This window comes from Marmota flaviventris, chromosome X, assembly GCF_047511675.1.
Source record: "Marmota flaviventris isolate mMarFla1 chromosome X, mMarFla1.hap1, whole genome shotgun sequence".
NCBI lineage: Eukaryota > Metazoa > Chordata > Mammalia > Rodentia > Sciuridae > Marmota > Marmota flaviventris.
In genome coordinates this window covers 39,111,560-39,132,859 of record NC_092518.1, presented here as the reverse complement: position 1 = coordinate 39,132,859, position 21,300 = coordinate 39,111,560, and the positions used below count along the sequence as shown (strand labels likewise).

The window sequence follows — 21,300 nt, the reverse complement described above, 5'->3', positions numbered from 1 at the left end:
CTGTCCCATACCCTTAGCCCAGTCCATGCCCTGCTCCCTGATATTTAGAATTTTGATTCAGATTCCTCTGCAAAGGCTTACTTATGCTGCATGGAAAGTCGGCACTTTTGTCTTTTTGTATAATAGGCACCAAGCCTGAATTATTTGTGAGTTTTACTTTTTACTGTAAGATATTTGTTTTAATCAAATTGTTGAACTGAATCAGATTAGTTATAAATACCAGAGTTAGTGAAATAAGTTTTAACCTTTTCTTGTTTCTCAGAATTTTTCAGATTTGCACATATTTAATACATTCGATGGTCATATAGATAATTAAGGTTTTTATTAATGTAAGAGAGATTCACAGGGCTAGGGTTGTGGCTCAGTGGTAGCGCACTTGCCTGGCATGTGTGAGGTACTCAGTTCAATTCTCAGCACCACGTATAAATAAATAAATAAATAAAATAAAGGTCTATCAACAACTAAAAAAAATATTTAAAAAAAGAGATTCGCACTTTTGCTTGATTCCATTGAGTCCTTTGGGTGCTGACAGAGCACACTGCAAGCTTATATTTGGGCTCTTTTCTGTTTTTATTCAGACAACTGCAAATTAATGATTTAAAGAATACTAGAGGAGTCTGTTTGGGATTAGGGAAAGTAGGGTACACAAGGCCAAGCACAGTGCCCAAAACACACTGGGCATTTTCTGAATCTGTTGATTAGATTATGCTATTTAGTGTGAAAAATATTAAAATAAAACCTGTCAGGGAAAAGGAGGCTATATCACAAGCTGCAGTATATTTTGCCAAAGTTATTAGATTTTTAAGGCAGGTGGTAGTTTATCAATTTTTATTGCTACAGTATAGTTATTTTATGACCATTACTAGCAAAAGTGGATTATAGGACTAGTGTTTGACAAGAAAGAAGGGCCCCATGTGAATCTGTCTGCTCTGAATCTCCTAAGACAAAGGTTTCTTCATGTCAACCTCTCAGCTTAAAGATATCATAGGAACATGATGGGTCATAGGAACATGATGGGAAGGGACATTAGTTTCACATTTTGTGAGTAGTTCCAGAAAGTCTTTCTGCAGTGTTTCCGAGTACCTGCAGAGGTATCTAGTCTTTTCCTGTGAAGACCTCTTCAGATACTAGTATAACCACAAAGGGATTCCAAGGATCTGGCATAGCATAAAAAATAGCAATCCAAGGGGCTGGGGTTGTGGCTCAGTGGTAGAGTGCTCGCCTCGCACGTGGCAGACCCCGGGTTTGATCCTCAGCACCACATAAAAATAAACAAAATAAAGATATTGTGTCAATGTATAACTAAAAAAATTTTTTAAAAAATAGCAATCCAGTAATGGATTTCAGGGACTTTGTGAAGGATGGGGATTGAACTACATGAAATGTTGTAGGCTGCTTTGGTATCAAAATATAATTTTCAAAATAAAAAAAACATAACTCATATACAAACAGAGCATGAACACATATCAAAGATTTATTTAACTTATTAATGAGAGAATCAACAGGATGTAAAGCTGATTCAAAGAATGTTTGAGAGACTTGGTCACATAAGCCCTGAAAGTAAGAATGCTAGAATAGATTGGTAAACTAGATAGAAAAGTGTGCTCTATGGGAAAGGTCATCTGAAGTCTTTCAGATTATTTCTTCTACCAAACAGAATGTTTGGCATCTTTACCAGAGAAAAAAAATCTATAAATTAACTATGTTACTTAGAAAAGACTAGACCCTACTGGGTGCAGTGCTGCACACCTGAAATACCAGCAACTCAGGAGGCTGAGGTAGGAGGATCACAAGTTTGAGGCCAGCCTCAGCATATGGGCAAGATCCTATCTCAAAATAAAATATATTTTAAAAAAGGGCTGGTGATATAGCACAATGGTAAAGTGCCCCAAGTTTGATTCCCAGTTCAAACAAAAACAAACAAAAATACTCTAGACCACACTCAATTAGGAACAATGAGCCAAACAATGTGATTCAGTCCCCTAGAGAACTAATAATGCAGGTGGGCCTCTCAGCCAATGCTTGTGTATGACACTTTAAAAACCTTCAGTTATCCTTTTGTCTTATTTTAAATGATTAATGTTAATAGGGTTTATTTTTAGAATAGTATGGTTATGCTTATATATTTTTACTTTACACAAGCATTCTAAGACAGTTATTTACCCTTTAAAACAATCATAGAATCTTAGAAGACATCTGAGATCCAGCTATCTCCTAGGACAAGAATGCTTTTGTTAGCAGCCTAGAGAGGTGATCATGAAGCATTTGTATATAAGAAAGAAGGAAACTAACATTAATGACTGCCCATTATGTACAGTACCAAGTTACCTATATATTTAGCCACATTTATCAAATAAATGAAATTTCTCATGCATGATTGCTTTGAATTATATCTTAATTTAAAACAATTTATATACAGCAAACCAGTCATTGTTGCAATGCCTCTAATCCTAATGACTTGGGAGGCTGAGGCAGGAGGATTGTGAATTCAAAGCCAGCCTCAGCAACTTGCAGAGGCCCTAAACAACTTACCAAAACCTTGTCTCAAAAAAAAAAAAAATAATAATAAGGTCTGGGAATGTGGCTCAGTGGTTTTTAAGCACCCTTAGGTTAAATCCCTGGTACAAAAAAATTTACATACAGTATAATTTACCCTTTTTAATGTACAGTTCAAATTTTGACAAATGTATATAGTTGTAATTATCACCACAAGTAAGACATAGAAGAGTTCCAAGCACAATTGCTATTTAAAGGTCAATTCATGAACAAGTATTTATTGGCTATTAATGCATCTAGTAGTCACTTATTAGTCTTTGGGGATAAGCAGGTGAGTGTGAAAAGGCAGAAATAAAAGGTATTATGCCCATCTCCAAAGAGCTTCCATGATGTAATCACTGATACAGCTTCATACACATGAACCAGGCAAGTGAGGGAAGAAAACAAATAAGCAATCTACTAGGCAATAATCTCCATGAGATGTGGATTCTAGTCATGACATTACCATCATGTGACCTTGAGTAAGTCATTTATTATTTCTCACCTGGGTGGGCACTGCTAATGCAATAACTGGAAGGGATCGTTCCAAACAATCTCTAAGGTTCATGGTAATTATAAACACATGTGATTCAGGTAGTGAGAGTTCAGAGTGATGATGGACAATTGGGAGGCTGGAAACGGCTTTTACAACATTGAGGAAGTCAATGGATTTACTCCACAGGGTTAGTGAATCAGGTTAAGTAGGAGGGATACAACATGGACCTGACAGAGGGGTATGAACTGTCATGGGGCTATGATGGGGGCAAATGCATAAATGTTAATCCAATTGAACAAAGAAGAACTGCAAGGTGTTATGGAAAAATCTAATGAGGTCAAGCTTTGAATTGTTGTGAGAGGGAGGGAGAGACATGAGAATTGAGAAGCTTGGTTGTCTCTCAAGCAAAGTCAGGAGTGACACCACAATGACAGTGATCCACAACAATCTTTTACTGAAAACTTGCTGTGTGCATGCCCTCTCTGAGCCTGTGGATATGAGAGTACAAACCCTGACCTTTTAGTTATTTATTGATCTTTAAATCACCCCCAAATTTAGTGGCTTAAAATAGCAACCATTTTATTTGCTTATAATTCTGTGGGTAGCAATTTGGGCTAGAATCAGCTGGGTGGGTGTTCTATTCATCTTTCCTAGCATCCGTCATGCAGTGACAGTCATGTTACAATGTGAATGGGGCTAAATGATCTGAGATGGTCTTAGTCATATGTCTGATGGTTGACTGTTGACTGAGCCTCTCTTCACATCATCTCTTTTGCTAGCCAGGCCTAGTTGCTTCAGGGTTCCCAGGGAGCAAGAGGGAAGCTATAAGACTTTAGACCTAAGCTCAGAAGTCACCCATAGTAACTCACACTGCATTTTGTTGGCCAAATGAAAACATGAGAACATCCCAGATTCAAAGAGTAGAGAAACAGATTCCCTCCCCCCCCCTCCCTCCTCCTCTCTCTCTCTCTCTTTGTATTGAGGATTGAACTCAGGGGCACTTAACCCACTAAGCCACATCCCTAGCTCTTTTTAAAAAATATTTTTATCCATTGTTGATGGATCTTTATTTATTTATTTATATGCAGTGCTGAGGATCGAACCCAGTGCCTCCCACATGCTAGGCAAGTGCTCTACCACTGAGCTACAACCCCAGCTCCCAGCCATTTTTTTGTATTTTATTTAGAGACAGGGGCTCACTGAGTTTCTTAGCACCTCACTAAGTTGCTGAGGCTGGCTTGGAACTCGCAATCCTCTTGCCTTAGCCTCCCAAGCCACTGGGATTACAGGCATGCGCCACCATGCCCATCTCCATCTCTTGATGGGAGCTGCAAAGTCACACTGCAAAAAGTTGTGCTACAAAAATTAAACAACATTGTGGCCAATTACAAACAACATTACTCTTATCACACCATCCCATTTGGGTAAATGAGTATTGAGTAAATTTCGTACTGTGGAGCTTCAGGGGTGTTTGGAATCACTGAGGTGAAAAAGATGAGCTTTTGAGGAACATCCAGGATGGAACAAACCCAGAGGAATGTGGAGAACACTAGACAGAGGTGGTACAGAGGAGCATGATGACTCATGATATGTTTAGACTTTAGAGAATGCACATTTGGATGGAGTGAGTAGAAAAGAGGATTTGAGAAATAATAGGTAATGATGGTAGAAAGATTATAATTGGGTGTGTGGGGACTTTCACTACCAGGCTCTCAGAAGTAGGGATACTACCGTAATGTGCAGTGAGCAGTTAGAGTTTGGTGGTAGCTAGTGGCAGGGGTGGTAATAGGAGTATAAGGAAGAGGAGAGGACTTTAGAGACTGCATCTTTATGGACAATAGTATGAAAGGAAGTTGAATTATAACTGGAGTGTGGTGGTACTGAGATCACTGCTAGACAGTCTTCCTAAAGGCAAGTACCTACATGGATTTTCCTTAAGGGACTAAAGAACAGAACTGGAGCCCTATAGGTTCATTTATTTAGTATCATGAAAAGTTTCTTCTAGATTTAAGTTAGTTATCTTAGAAAGAGCTAAATTTGGGCTTATAACACGGATAAACACATTCCTACCTCTCCTGTGTAAGATGAGACAAGCAGGATATTGTTGTTTACAGTCAAAGGTTTGTCTATATTTGAAAAAACAAAATTCCTGATGTTCTTTAACATTTTAAGTGGATAAGGAATCACATTGGGAAAGCTAGAAACCATGATGGAGCCAGGGTAAAGTTGCTTGCAATCTACTGTGAAGTCACACTGCTCAGGTAGAACATATAGCTATATTTTTCACAGTGGCAACATGGCAAAGCAATAGTTTTCTTTTTGACAGTCTGCCAAATGCATATTTCTTTTCCAACTGTTTTTTTCTCCCCATAGGACTTATGTGGCCATTAGAACACATTACATGTAATTTTTCACACAACATAAAAAATATTGTTTGGTTTGTTAATTAAATAGTAGGCAGTGGATCAAATCCAGTATGTGCAACGAGGAACCTATACATCCTTCTTTTCTTATCAGTTCAGTTTTGTAATGTTTGCTCATTAATTGAATAGTATGCAGCAATTCTCCTTCATGTATTTGTGGGAGATAAGATGTAGAGAACTTGAGGGTTCTTACAACTCTGCAAGTGGCAGTTTAGTCATATAACTGCAAATCATTTGTGTATGAAATTGCTCAGAGTAAGGAAATATGGCATTAGGTATCAAAGTGAATAGATAAGACAGGATTTGCTGGACATGGTGATGCATGCCTGTAATCCTAGCAACTTGTGAGGCTGAGGCAAGAGGATTCCAAGTTTGAGGCCAGCCTTGGCAACTTGGCAAGTTCCTGTCTCAAAATAAAAAAAAAAAATACAAAAATCTGGAGATACAGTTCAGTGGTAAACCATTCCTGGGTTCAACCCCTAAGCACCAAAAGTAAAGAAAGGACAGGATTTAATGGAGGAATATGGAGTAAAGGATGGAGCCCAAAACAGTGGTGTTTGGGACAGGGGAAGGGAGGGTCTCTTGCTGAAATAGAATTTGCAGAACTGAAGAACTGGCACAGGCAGGATTGGTGGGACAAAGAGGGAAGGATGTTTCTGTTGTGAAGAAAGGTTTCAGGTGAATGTAAATGTTGGAATGTCAGTGGTGCAGAGAAGAAGCCATAAGGAAACAGTTGAAGTGGGAAAAGACTGTGACTAAAGAATTAGCACAAGCCAAGTGTGGTGGCACATGCCTGTAGTCCCAATTGGCTCAAGAGGATCTTGAGTTCAAAGCCAGCCTTAGCAGTGATGCCCTAGGCTAGTGGTTAAGTAGCCCTGGGTTCAATCCCCGGTACCAAAAGGGAAAAAAATAAAGAACTAGCACAAAGGAGTGTTTGGGGGTAATGGAACTGTCTGTACATTGACTGTAGTGATGGCTACTCTGATCTATCTATGTGTTAAAAAACACAGAACCACAAAATTCCAATTTACTGTATATTTTTTTAAAAAGTCAATAGGTCATTTTATTTTAAGTCAATATTAATTTATGTATTTACTATAACAATTCCACCTATATAGGGTATTAAATTAAAATAGGTACACTATGATAAGAAACAAAACATCATTATCAAATCACAACTCAAATTAAATGTCAAGAGTCATCTCTTTAAATAAATAAACATTCCCCAAAAGTTAAATAAATTTGGATGTTTATTTCCTTAAAAATAAAATTATTTTACTAAATTGTTAGATGGTATGATATTTCATATAGCAATTTGTATAGTAAAACAAATATAAGTACAACATTAATCCTAGGGAGGAGTTATGTGAAAGAATGAGGATGTCAAGAACATCCATGGTTCTTACTATAATTTTAAAATTTTTAGTAGAATGCATTCATGTATCATTAGTATAATTTAAAATAGAATAATTAAAAGGATTTTTAAATCCTTATAGATTGAAATGGTTGCAAATTGCAACATCTTTCCTTCCACAGGCCTTCCATTGTCCTTGGAAGTCTTAGTTACTCTACTTACCAGGTCAGGCTCGTATTCTACTCAAACCTAATGTCTTGCTCATAGGGGGCATTCAACCAATGTTTGCTGAACTGTATTGTACCTGGTAATATGGAGAAAAATGACAAATGATCACTAACAAAACTTATAATCTAGACAGACTAAATCATGCTTTAATTTTGAATGAGGAAATTACTAAGTGCTAATGACATGCTCAATAATTACAATGGCAGACACAGAAATTTGGAAGACAGCAAGACAAACACAACATAATGCCAGTGGTGTGGAGGTTTTAAAGCCTAAAACAGGTAGAACCCAAACCAAAATCAATTATTACTGGCTCCCTAAGCCATAAAACCACAAAATTCAACAGGGCAAGAAAAAGAGTAAAAAAGGGAAAAAAAACTAATCTGTATTGAGTTTCTGCGTGTCATACACTACATTAGACAGTAATGCAGTTGAAAATTTTAGGACTCAGATTTCAGGTCAGACATGTAAAGCCCTGGAAAGCCAACATTTTCTCCCTTACAACAAGAAAGAAACTAGACAAACTAGAAAGGAACTACTTTCCTTGGAACTATCAGAGAACTAAGGTCACAGAACAAACCACTATCCTGGTATCTGGAGAGACAGGGGCCTGAAAGGAGACAGATTCGAGCATACAAGCCTGTAAATATTAAACTAGAAATTCTGACAAATTACTAGAGGCCAGAGTATGAAGCTCCTGAGTTCCATAAAGGGAGGTTTCCACCTTCTTGTGAGCTTTTCCTCAGGAATTGTGCCAGGCTCTCACAGTGAGGATAAGTGAAAATTCTTACAGAATGCTCTCATGGTAGTACTGGTGGGCTGAGGAAATCAGCACTCACTGAGAAATCCAATGAACCCCTTTTTCTTTATCTCTGGCACAGAACCAAAGGCTTAATCCTCAGGGGAAGGGCTTTAAGACCTATAGCTTAAGAACACTGGTGGATACCCACTGCAGCTTGGGGGAAAGGAACCAGGGGGAAAAGAAAAAAAAGCTTCTTCATCTCTGGAGGAAGAATAAGAAATCTTGTAAGACCCAGGTTTTGCCTAAGTAACAGGCTTAATCAGATCATCAGAGAACTCTTTCCTCCCCTACCAATCACCACTTGGCAAATCAGCTACCTGGATAAGAATAGCAGAACACGATTGGGTGAGTTGTATAAGGTAGCTCTTATGATGTAGCACAAAGGAAAAACCCAAAGCCACGAAAGAGTCAAAATGAAGTTATCACTAGAGGTACTGGAAATCTCTGGTGCCCATAGCAAAAATAAACATTGAAAAAAGGCCAATTTCTGACTACATTAACACAAATCTTCACACTAAAGGCCTAGGTAAAAGGAACCCATGTTCTTCTCCAAACATATAGAACATTTACCTCAGCATCTCCTGCCTATGGTTAGCTTTTAGTATGTTTATAAAAAAAAAGCATAATAAAAGGATAAAAAATACTCCAAGTGACAAAACAATCATCAGATACAAACTCAGCATGATGCAGATATTTGGGACTACTGGAAATGAAATTTAAAAGAATTGGGGCTGGGGATTTGGCTCAAGCGGTAGCGCGCTCGCCTGGCATGCGTGCGGCCCAGGTTCGATCCACATACAAACAAAGATGTTGTGTCCGCCAAAAATTAAAAATAAATATTAAAATTCTCTCTCTCTCTTTAAAAAAAAGAAATTTAAAAGAATTATGTTTATATATTAAAGACTTTAATGGAAAAAGCAAAGCCAGGTGCAGTGGCATATGCCTGTAATCCCAGCAACTCGGGAGGTTAAGGCAGGAGGATCCTAAGTTCAAGGCCAGCCTCAGAAACTTAGTGAGACCTGAAGAAAATTGGTGAGACCCTATCTCAAATTAAAAAATAAAAAGGCTGAGGATGTGTCCCCGAGTTCAATCCCTGATCCTTGGTACCAAAAATAAAAAGTATGATATGTTAAGACCAGACAGATAATTTTAGCAAACTTGTAACAAAGATCAAATGGAAATACTAGAAATAAAATACAGAGTTAAAAAATGGGGGACTGGGGTTGTGGCCTAGTGGTAGAGCACTCGCCTAGCACGTGCAAGGTGCTGGGTTCCATCCTCAGCACCACATAAATAAATAAATAAATAAATAAATAAATGTATTGTATCCAACTACAACTAAAAAATTATACACACACACACATACACACACACACATATATAATGGGCTCAAGTGTACAGCCAAGATCAAGTCAATAAAAATTAGAACAAAAAGAGACAAGAGTGAAAAAATAAACAGCATTGAAGAACTATGGGACAAGAACAAATCTGTAATTGGAATCATAGAAGGAGGAAAACAACAGGACAGGAGAATTATTGGAGAAATCAATGGCTAAGAACTTTGCAAAATTAGTGACAGATAAGAAACCAGATGTTTAAGAAGTTCAGAGTGCCAAGTAGGATAAATATGAAAATAAGTTTTTAAAGCCACCTAGGCATATCATATTCAAGCTGCTGAAAATCAAAGACAAAAAGAAACTCTTAAAGGTAGCCAGAGGAAAAAAAAGACACATTAGCTAGAAAGAAACAAGGATTCAGAATTATAGCAGACTTCTCATGAAAAACCATGCAATAATGGAGTAATATGTTCAAAGGTGGGGAAAAACTTGCCAACATAGAACTCTATATCCTACAAAATGTCCTCCAAAGTGAAGAAAAATGAAAACTTTCTCATACAAACAAAAACATAATTTACTGCCTTCAGACCTGCTCTAAAAGAAATGCTGATGGAAATTCATCAGGCAAGATGGGAAACTGGCATGAACAAAATTAATGAGCACGGAAAAAATAATAAATGGGGGCTGGGGTTATAGCTGAATTGGTAGAGCATTTGCCTTGCATGTGTGAGGCACTGGGTTCGATCCTCAGCACCACATTAAAAAAAATAAAGGTATTGTGTCTGTCTACAACTAAAAAAGAGAATAAATTAATGTAGAATATAACCTTTTATTTTAAAATGTTAGAAAAACTAATTTTCCATGTACTCATCAAAGGACTATCTTGCAAGCAGGCCTTGTAAAGTTAGCAGCCTCAAGCCTAGCCTACTAGGTTAACTGTTTTCTTTACCAAACCAAAACAACAAAAAAAAATCTCAACAGCCAACATTATACTTAATGATGAAGGATGGAAGGCTTTCTAAGAATGGAACAAGTGGTTCTCTCTCACTACTATAATTCTGAAAAAGAAAAAGAAAGCCCGAATACTGATATTACTTGATTTAAAGACTATAAAGCTATAGTAATTAAGATAGTGTGTTAGGACTTGAGTTATGGTTAAGTAGTAAAGCACTTGCCTAGCATGAACAAAGCCCAGATTTCAATCCCCAGTAACACCAAAATACAAAACAAAAAATCAGAAGTATATCTCTATGAGGCATTTCTGGTGGGGGGGATGGAAATATTTTTTGTGCAGGAATAGCTCTGACCCAGTCAATTTTGGAAGGAGTCCATGCAAATTCACATTGTCAATACCATATGCTATTTAAAAAAATATTTAGCTGGGCATGGTGGTGTGTGACTGTAATTCCAGCGGCTCAGGAGGCTGAGATAGGAGGATTACAAGTTCAAAGTTAACCTCAGCAATTTAGCAAGGCCCTAAGCAACTAGTGAGAGAACCTGTCTCAAAATAAAAAAATAAAAAGGGGATATGGCTCAGAACCAAAAAAAAAAAAAACAAACCCAACAACAATGAAAAAACAAAACCATTTAGCCAAACACAGTGGTGTATGCTTGTTATCCTAGTGGCTCAGGAGGCTGAGGTAGGAGGATAGCAAATTCAAAGCTAGTCTTAGTAATTTCGTGAGGCCCTAAGCAACTTAGCAAGACCCTGTCTAAAAATAAAATATAAAAAAAGGGCTAGGGATGTGGCTCAGTAGTTGAATGCCTCTGGGTTCAATCCCAGGTACCAAAAAATATTAATTTTTCAAATAGGGAAATATATCCACATAGCTTAAAATTCAAAAGGTATGCATAAAAGTTTATGTACCATCCACTCCCTGGCCATGCATGCCCCCAAATCATCAGTGTCTTGAATGCTCTTCCAGAAAAAAATTTGTCTATATATTTAAAAATGTATGGGCTGGAGATACAGCTCAGTTAGTTCAGTTGGCAAAGCGCTTGCCTCGCATGCACAAGGCCCTGGGTTCAATCCCCAACACCACAAATAAATAAATAAATAAATAAATATTAAAAATTAAAAATATATATTATTGCCCTCATTCACTATTTATTTCACATAAATGTGGCCTACAATACATACTGTTTCTTGCTTTTTCTCACTCTGTACTCCAGGAGATCATGCAATATCAGTGTGATACTCCACTGGGGTATTACAAGCAATATTGCTATTATAAGCAATATTTCAATTAATATGGAAGTATCTGTTGAATAAATTTCTACAGGTATTTGCTGGGTCAAATGATATTCATGTTTATAAATTTTGATGGCTCTTTCCAAGTCACTGACTTTTAAAATGTCAGGGATTTTTAATTTTTAATTTTTATCCTAGGAGGAAATAGAAAAGCTAAGATTCTATCACCAGGTAATTTTCTGGAAGAATGTACACCTCTAAGCTGCATAAAATGAGCCTTGTATTCAACTTTCCTACATGTCCTTTGTAGGATTCAATTGCATCTTTATGTAATACATTTCAGGCCTCCAGCTGTTGTAAAGTCTATGTTAGTTATGTGAAGAATGTTACCTCTGAGATCTTCATGAGCAAAGGTCAAAAGCTGATGCCCCAAATTGGTGGTTCCTGGCCACTGACTTCACAGTACAATGCTGGATTCTTCACTGCAACCACGAGAAAATTTTAAAATCTTGACCAAATACAACATATCTACAGAGATTCCTTTGTTGTTATTACAATGCCCAAAGAAGGATTTCTTAGATAAAAAATTCTAAAATACATAAAGGTTTCAAAGAGAGTTTGAAAATGTTTTCTCTCATCTGTTAGTTGGTAGTTGATTCCCAAATTGTACATCTTTTTTCTTAACTACAAAATCTACTTTATTACACTAGGATTTTTGTGATAAAGGTTGAATGGGGGTTGAGGAAACCCAGAGGTTCTTTTGATAATAGCTACACAAGATTAGTGAGCAGTTTAGCCACTCATATAAGAATATTTATGTTCGGGGGTAGGGTTGTGGCTCAGTGGTAGAGTGCTTGCCTACCATGTGTAAGGCACTGGTTTCAATTCTCAGCGCCACATATAAATAAATGAATAAAATAAAGGACCATCAAAATGTAAAAAAAAATTTTAAAAAAGAATATTTATGTTCAATATCACACTGTCAAAAAACAAAAACAAAAGAAAACCACACTGTCTCCCTTTGGCATTCTCCTAGAAAAACGATCACTCTGCTTCATGCTTGGTAGAAGAGAATGTGTTACTAATGGCACGATCATATTACTTAGTTGCTAGAAATCACTAAAATTCAGAAATGGGTATTTAATAAGATTTATCAAAAGTTGAGATCTAACATTATTAATTATTATTCATTACTGTAATACTGGCCCCAGGTTTTTATGCATCTTCTTGTATCCCTACCTTTGAATGGTCCCCTCCTGCAATGACTCTGGGCTTGGCCAGGGAAGCACTTGTGTGCTTTAGCTGATGGAACAATGGCAAACTTGACAAAAGCAGACACTTGAAAAGTACTTGTATACTGGTGCTTGCTCTCACTTGCTACTCTTTGAGACTAGCAATGTTAACAAACCAGCTAGAGGGGACCATGTGGAGCAGAGATAAGTAACTTTAGTTTAGGAACTCCTACTGAGACCAACCAGCCTTCTAACCATCAGATGTGTGAGCAAAGCCATTCTAGATCATCCAGCCACCAACTAACCACCCTCTTCACCTAAAAAGCTAAAAGTAAATTTGTTTGTTGTCTCAAAGTAAAAAAAAAAAAAATTAAAAAAGGATAGGGATATTGCTCATTGGTTTAAGCACCCCTGGGGTTCAATTCCTGGTACAAAAAAAAAAAAAAAGGAAATATGTTTGTGGCTCAGTACATATGGCAAGGGGAAGAGAACACTGGTATTTCTGCCATGCAGTTTACTCTATACCTGATAAATAGTTTCAAATACAAAAACCTCCAGTATCTGGGCTGGGTGCAAACCCAGTGACTCGGGAGGAGACAGGAAAATTGCAAGTTCAAGGTCGGCCTACCAACTTTCCAAGAACCTGTTTCAAAATAAAAAAATAAAAATAAAAAGGACTGGGAATCAGTGTGGTAAAGCACTTCTGGGTTCAATCCCTAGTACCACAAAAACAAAACAAAACAAAAAACTCTAGTACCTGGATGAGAATAAATAAATATGTAAGTATTGAAAAAATGCTTAAGTCTTCCCAGATTCTCACAAATGTGCTGTCTGCCATCACAGATGGCACACATACAAAAAACAAAAAACATGACAAATTTCCATTTAGTCACTGAAGTATCTTTATCATGATATATTTAAACCAAAGTCTTATACTAACATTTCTAACACTGAACAACAACTCAGGTTTCCAGGAATTCCTTTTTCTCCCAATTACATTTTTTTAACCCATTTGACAGGGGCTTAGTGAAAGCTGAAAAAACTCCCTTAATGTAGCCTAAAAAGCATCTGCTATATAAGCCTAATTAAACCTCTTTCTAGAAGCATACAGAAGGACCAGCTTCTTCTAAAAACACAGCATTTTAGCCATGTCCATGGTGGACACTAAAAAAAATTTAAGCTAGGTGTGGCAGTGCATGCCTGTAATCCCAGAGACTTGGGAGACTAAAGGAGGAGGATTGCAATTTGGAAGCCAGCCTCAGCAACTTAGTGAGGCCCTCGGCAATTCAGTGAGACCGTGTCTCAAAAATTAATAATAAAAAAGGGGTCTGAATTTGGCTCAGTGGTAAAGCACCTCTGGGTTAAATCACTTGTACTAAAAACAAACAAACAAAAACTTCTTACAACCTACACATTTGGGCCAGAAACTTTGCCTCCATTGGCTCACAAGGTGCGACACCAAAGAAATGAATTACTTAAACCATTTTTGTTTAGGTCTCACCACATGCTTTTCTGGATTAAACACACACATATCATGTGGTTTTTAAAAAAAGTGAAAAACATCTTCAGCAGCCTCCCCTTGTCCTTGGAATAAAACACAGCTTCATAATGAGGTCCCATAAGGCCCTGTCAATCTTCCCTTGCCTATCTCATCTCTTTCTCTAGGTCCTAGCCAAACCTCTCTGGGTCCTTTCCATGTCTCTTTCCCACCTGCGTGTCCTCACAACACTTGCTATTCCATTTGCCTAGCAATTCCTTCTCTCTACCTTTTACCTTGCTTATTCCTGATCATTCTTTTTTTTCTTCTTTAATATTTAGTTGTAGATGGACAGAATACCTTTATTTTATTTATTTATGTGGTGATGAGGATCAAACCCAGTGCCCCACACATGCAAGGCAAGTGCTCTACCTCTGAGTCACAACCTCAGCCCCCCTGCTCATTCTTGAGGCTCCAAGGACACCTTGTTAGTGTGCCTCACAGAGGAATTCTACCTCTTTCTTACTGTGTGACCTTGGACAAAGTATCTCTGCTTCACCTTTCTAAGCCTCACACCTCAGTGACATAACCTATGTGATTAGCACAAAGGAAATGATTAACAAATCATTGCTGCTGCTGTTATTATCCCATACAATAATCTCCATCATTTCACCTAGTACAATAGCAATTAAAACATTTATTTGTTGAAAAAATAGAAACACTCTCTTGGATCCCACCTTAATGCCTAATATTTTTCATGCGATTTCCCCCACATATGCCATTTTTAAAGGGAAGATGAGATGAATGTTTATGGAGCATCTATTACCTCAATTAATTCTCACTACCACCTTCAGAGATGCGGTTTAGCAGACGAAGAAACTAAGGCAATGTTAAATTCAGAGATGTGGTTTAGCAGACGAAGAAACTAAGGCAATGTTAAATTCAGAGATGTGGTTTAGAAGATGAAGAAACTAAGGCAAAGTTAAATAACTAGTCAAGATCAAAGGTAGAACAAGGATTCCATTCCAACTTGGCCTGAGGCCACAGCCTGGGATGGATGGATGATACCAAAGGCTTCCAAAACACATGAACCTCATCATCTAAGAGCAGTGGGCCTCAATGAAGACATATCTTCATATTCATGTCCATTCAAATGACTCCCAGATATCGACTCTTCAGATCCTTAAACACGCTGGTATTCCCAGCACCCTTAGGAACCCCTTCAGTAGAACACTCCTCTCCCTAACTATGAGAAGATTCCTTACTTTCTTTCCATTGGATACTGAGCTCTTAAGAGGAAGAATATTTTTCACCTCTTTTACCCCTAGCAAATAGAATGCACCCAATACTTGTTTGTTGAATGAATTAAATTAAATTGTTAGAGAATATATTATGACTGCAAAGTTGAGGAGTAAATTTTCACAACAATATTAAAATTTGGCATAGTTAGGAAGAAACTTGATAAAAATGGTGAGAAAAGGGGGGTTTAATCTTAAACACTTTTACAACCGATAATGATTTCTATATCTAGCACCAGAGATTCCACATGATTTACAAATGTGTACTTCATAGCTCTAGGGCCCTGCCCCAATACCAATACTCTGCTATACCTGGTGTTTGCATCTGAGACACTTCACAATAGGATGGCCTTGACAAGTACCAATCTCTCAATGGTTACTCTCAAATGATTGGGGAAAAGAAACAGCAATTGACAAAGCAAATAAAATCAACTGCTGATAACGGGTGACCTTGGGTAAAGGGAATACAGTAAGTTTTTTGTACCAATCTTGCAACATTTTTGTAATTATAATGTTTTATCAAAAATTGTTTTTAAAATCTAAAAAAGGATAATATTAATAAATTTCCCAGGAAATTCCAGCACACAAGGTCCAGTGTATTGGCCATGCTGGTACCATATTCTCTTATTAACTGTTTCAAAAACACATTCCAGTCTCATGTCTATCAGGCAGTATCAAGAGAAAGGAGCTCCTTGAGTAGCAGGGCATAACCATGACTTCTGGGTTGGAACAGAAATTAAATTATTGCTACTTTCAAGTATTTATGAACTCACAGGTGTTTCCTATTGGTCAAAACCCCAGTACAATTTCCCCATACCAGGCCAATTATTTTCTTTAAGGCATACTAGAACCCCCCAGGACCCTCAGGGGCCTGTCATCATCCTCAGAGGGACAGCCCTCTGAGTTCTTACCTTCCTTTTCCCAAGCCTAGCTAAGGGATCAGGCATGTTTTTTTCCCAGGACCCTTCTTTCTTGCCCAACATAAGCACAGAGACAGTGGCAAGAGCTTTGTTGTTACTGTCTATGGAAACACCTATAGGGAGGAAGCAAAAATAACCATGGGGAATTCACAAAGATTGTAGAAAACAGAAAACTCAAAGCAGTATTACTAGCTCTGTAATGACCACTTGACAGCAACATCTAATTCAAAACTTCTAACCACTCATGCCAGATCCTTCCCAACCTACAAACCAGAATGCTTTAGCTTTCTCAGATACTGTAACTGGAACAACAGAAACTTGTGAGCCATTCCTGTGTCCCAGTTTCAGGAGAGTTCCAGAGCTGGGGATGAAGCTCAATAGTAGAATGCTTGCCTAGCATGCACTGGGCCCAGAGTTCAGTTCTCAGCACCAGAAGAAGAAAAGAAATTGCCAGGACAGTGTCAGATATGGATCACCAAACACCCACCTCTCACCTACAAAATAATGTAAATAAAGTTCATAGCAAATTATTCCCAATGAGAGGTTTTCTTTTTTTCTTCTTCATTACTTTGCAGTGCTAGAGATCAAACCCAAGGCCTTGTATACACTAGGCAAGTGCTCTATTGCTGAGACACATCTTCAGCCCAAGATTTTCTCAAATGTAAGTTAGCATGTGACTTCTATTTTTCTTAGCTCCTGTGTTGTACAAGCTCCATGAGAAGGTAGATACATTATGCACCATGGTAATGTTCAATCTCATTTTTAAAAATATTTATTTTTTAGCTGTAGTTGGACACAATACCTTTATTTTGTTTATTTATTTTTATGTGGTGCTGAGGATTGAACCCAGGGCCTCGCATGCTAAGTGAGCGTTCTACCACTGAGCCACAACCCAAGCCCCCTCAACGTCATTTTTACTCTGATTCTCTGCACCCCTGATCAAGGCTTGTTAAAGAGAGCATATCTTCAAAAACACCTGATGCATGATGCTTCCTGACTCTTCCCGCAACTCTTTCCCCCAACAAGATGCTTGCTTAGTTCCAGGGAAGTAATAAAGAAGAGATGGCTTTATGTAGTTTAGAAGAGAAATGGGTTGTTAAAAATTGGTGGAACACAAGAAAGAAAAGATAAACCTTATTAAAGAGCTGGGTATATAATGTCTGTAATCCCAGGGGGTTAGGAGGATGAAGCAGGAAGGATCACAACTTCAAAGCCAACCTCAGCAACTTAGTGAGACTGTCTCAAAATAAAAAGGATCTCACTAAGTTGCTGAGGGCCTTGCTAAGTTGCTAAGGCTGGCCTGGAACTCGTGATCCTCCCATTTCAGCCTCCTGAGTCGCTGGGGTTACAAGGTGTGCCACCACTCCAGAACAAAATTCACTTTAAATGAAAGAGAAAATGGTATGTTATGGAGGTAGAATACTCCTAGGCAAAATAAGAAAAATCTATTTTCAATCACACGATGCTATAAAAGCACAAGAACTATCCTGCTAGAAGGTTAGGAAGGCTGGAACCCGCATTCCCAGTTATCTCCAGATATGAAAATATTAAACTAAAAATGCGCTTTGTTCAGCCGACTCTGTTCTCATCTGCCCCCCATCCCCCAACCCCCAGGTGGATGAGAAGTGGCTGCAGGGAAGGTATTTAAGAGGTGAACTACTCTGGGAAAGTTGATTCTGGTTTGCTTAAACTGAACGACAATGTTGTGCAACCAGTTTTTCCCTAAATTTTTCCCCCCTGCTTTAGAGAGAAGCAGTTATCTTTATCAGACTGAATACAGGGAATGAGGTCGCCTTCCCCTCCAGGCCATTGGAATCACTGTCAACACGGTTTTGATTTTTTATACAATCAGACCGTGAAGGGGAGGGGGGAGCGGGGATCTCATTCTCAGCTTTACAGATGTACGCATCTAACAGGAGTAGGGGGGAAAAATTAAAGTCCTCGAGCACATCTGAGGCCACCGATTTCCTGGCAACTCAGAAAGCCAAAGGAGCGGCCAAACAAGTTTCTTGACAAATACCTAGGAGCTACATTCGTCCCAGACCTGCATAGCGATATAAACTTTTAAACATGCCTCCACATACCATCACTTACATTCACTCACTAGAGATCCCGCCCCCCTTTCCTTCTCAAATATTAAACACAGGTTGCCCTGTGCAATTTAAAGCCAGACTTAACTGGAAGCAACGGCTCTGTTCTAAAAAGTGGGAGAAAAAGATTGCAGGAGAAAGAAAAGAATAGAACTCTGGTCCCTACAGAAGAGGGGATAAAACGAACTCGAGAACTGGGCAAAAAAGTTAACAACTCTGCCTTACCCGGCGGTGGGAAAATTTCCCCGTAACTTGCAAAGCCCTTACAATTGATTTTCCCACCCCCGGGACCGCTGAGCGCTCGGCAGCTGCGGAGTCGCAGCGTCCGAACAATGACTGAAGAAGGGAAAGTTCGCCGGCCAGGGAGCCCACGCTCCCGCTCGGTTGGCACCCAGACTCCCTGAGGTGCCTGGCCGCTCCCCGCACCTCAATCCTTCCCTCTCCATGCACTCAGTTCTTCCCGCCCCCCGGTGCTGAAACGGCCGGGACGCGCCCTCGCTCTCCAGAGCATCCGACCCTGGGCGGCCGACAGAGCAAGCCCTCCCGCCACGAGTCTGCCCCCTTGAGCCCCGATACCATGCAGAGGACAGGGTGGGAGGGGACGCCAAGAGAGGGCACCGGAGGGAACAGCCGCAACAGTTATGGCGCTCAATTCTTTCCCGGTGTAGCCGGGAGCTATACCGAGCTCGCGTGTCCGCCCCCGCCCCCAGCCTGGGCCACCAGGCATTGCCCTGACCAGTAAAGAGGCCACCAGGCACTTTACCTCAGCCCACACACGTTCTTGGCCCGAAAGCTCTGAGGACGCCAGAGGCGACCGCTATGTAAAGCCAGAGCGATCTAAAGCTCAGCGAGGCCGTGCCGGGACACGGAGAGCAGGGACACTGCGCTCCGCGCCGCCCGCTTCCCACTCCGCGAGGCCGCCACTCCCGCTGCCTACCCGGCGCGACGTCGCGCCCCCAACCTCGCTTGCGCCGCGTCTGGCCTGTGGCGCCTACCTTCACGCAGCTAAATCGCGGATCCTTCCCGGCTCCACACGGGGGCCCCCTGCAATGTGCTGGGCTAGTCGGGCAGGGGTGGTAACCGCCCCCCTGACCGCCTGCTTTCTTCTTTTCCCTCCCTCGCACCTGCCCCCTAATCCCCTCCTCACCCCCGCCCTCCCGCCCCGGCCGCCTGATCCGCCAGGGCCGCCCCCCTCTCCTCAGCTCGTGCCCTCGGCCCTCGCCCCTCGCCCGCCTGGCCCGTCAGGCCTCAGCCCTGGGCAGGCGGTTGGGCGGCGGCGGCAGCGGCGGCGGCGGCTGAGGCGGCGCGGAGCACTATTGTATTCCTGACACTGTGCGCTCCCACGCTCCGCCTCTTCCCTTTCCTTCCTCCCCCAACCACTCCCCGCCTGCCTCACCGCCGGCCGCACTCGCAGTACCCGACTGGCTCCCCGCCGTCTGCCCGCCGCGCGCTCTTCTGGCGGGCTGGGCGCCGTCTCCAAGCCACCGGCTTCGACGCTCCGCCCACTTAGAGCTCCCGCACCCGCGACGCTTTTCTCCAGGTGGGTTCCCCTCCCCTCCTGCTGGGCGCGCTGCCGCCCCTAGGAACCCTTGCCCCATGAGGCGCTAGAGAGGACCAGGTGGAGGCGTCTTGGCTGTGTCGAAATACAAACCAAGCTTTTCGTGGCCCCTTCCAACTCTAAAGTTCTATAAGTGGAACTCTTTATATATGAACTTGACGACCACTATTGATTTACATCGTTTATGCCTGAAGAACCTATAATAATAAAGCCAAGGTGGCTGTTAACAATACTTTTATCCAGTTGCAAGCACAAATGGTTTATGATGTTGTGTGGCTTTTTTGGTGTCAAGTTGGTTACCCTACAACTCCCGGTTATGCACTCAAACATTAATCTAGGCATTGCTGGGGCAGTGCTTTGATGACTTCATAAAGCTCCTAATCAGTTGATTTAAAGGAAGGTTATCCTGGATGATCTAGATGAGTCTGACTGAATCAGTTGGAAAACCTGAGGTTTCTGAGAATGTAAGAGAGAAAGTTCACCTATCATGATTTTTGGTCTGTGCCCATTGGTTCCAGTCTCCTCCATGATCTTTCCTTCCTGACTAAATACCTTGCAAATTTAGTGTTTGCTTAGCCAGCATCGCAAGGGTCTAAGACAGCAGCTTCAAGTGAATGAACAAATGAATGAGAAGTGTGTGTGCGTGTGTGTGTGTGTGTGTGTGTGTGTAATTTGTAACTGGTTCTGGTCCTTTGATTGAATACTGACTGATATAAATGGTTAGCAACAAACCTTTTTATTTAGCTTTCTGGGTTTGGAAATGTACCATATTCAATTATGATGAACTCATATACTCATTTTCATTTACATTTCTAGGATAAACAATAATGTAGGCTTTTTGTATTTTGGCTATTTTCCATATTAAAGATATAGTTCTATTACATAATAGGTAAATGTGAGAGTTCTAAAATATTCATAATCCTTCAGACTTACCTCCCTTTGTTATACTTAATTTATTCTGAAATAATTATAGATTTGATGGTACTTGTAAAAAATATTAGAGAGGTCCCATGTGCCCATTACTCAGTTTCTCCAAGTGGTATTTATTTTTTTAAATAAACATTCCCATTTTTTAATACTTTTATTTATTTATTTTTATGTGGTGCTAGGAATAGAACCCAGTGCCTCACCCATGCAAGGCAAGCGCTCTACCACTGACCTACAACAGTCCCTGGTGGTAGTATTAGCATTACATTAGTATTAGTAATTAGTAATATTAGTATTATTAGTATTATTATTAGTAATTAGTAATATTAGTATTAGTGGTACTATTAGTCTTATATGTATGAACTATCATACAATATCAAAATCTGACAAATTATTATTCCAGAGTTTATTCATATTTCACCAATTTTACAT

At 39.9% G+C, this 21,300-nt stretch overlaps 1 protein-coding gene across 6 annotated transcripts in view; it reads right to left on the bottom strand.

Annotated features, from left to right (window-relative positions):
• The window catches only part of Jade3 (jade family PHD finger 3), a 140,178-nt gene extending 120,691 nt beyond the window's left edge, over nucleotides 1–19,487 (bottom strand). For 3 of the 6 annotated variants that reach the window (XM_071606357.1, XM_071606362.1, XM_071606360.1), the window contains exons 1-2: nucleotides 19,379–19,487; nucleotides 7,031–7,112 (exon numbers count right to left, since the gene is read on the bottom strand). The gene's annotated coding sequence lies outside the window, so the exon portion shown is untranslated. Of the gene's footprint in view, nucleotides 1–7,030; nucleotides 7,113–11,756; nucleotides 11,849–19,378 lie in introns of all 6 variants that reach the window. The other 3 variants (XM_071606359.1, XM_071606361.1, XM_071606358.1) reach the window with 2 other exon arrangements.
• Between the last annotated feature and the right edge of the window lie 1,813 nt (nucleotides 19,488–21,300).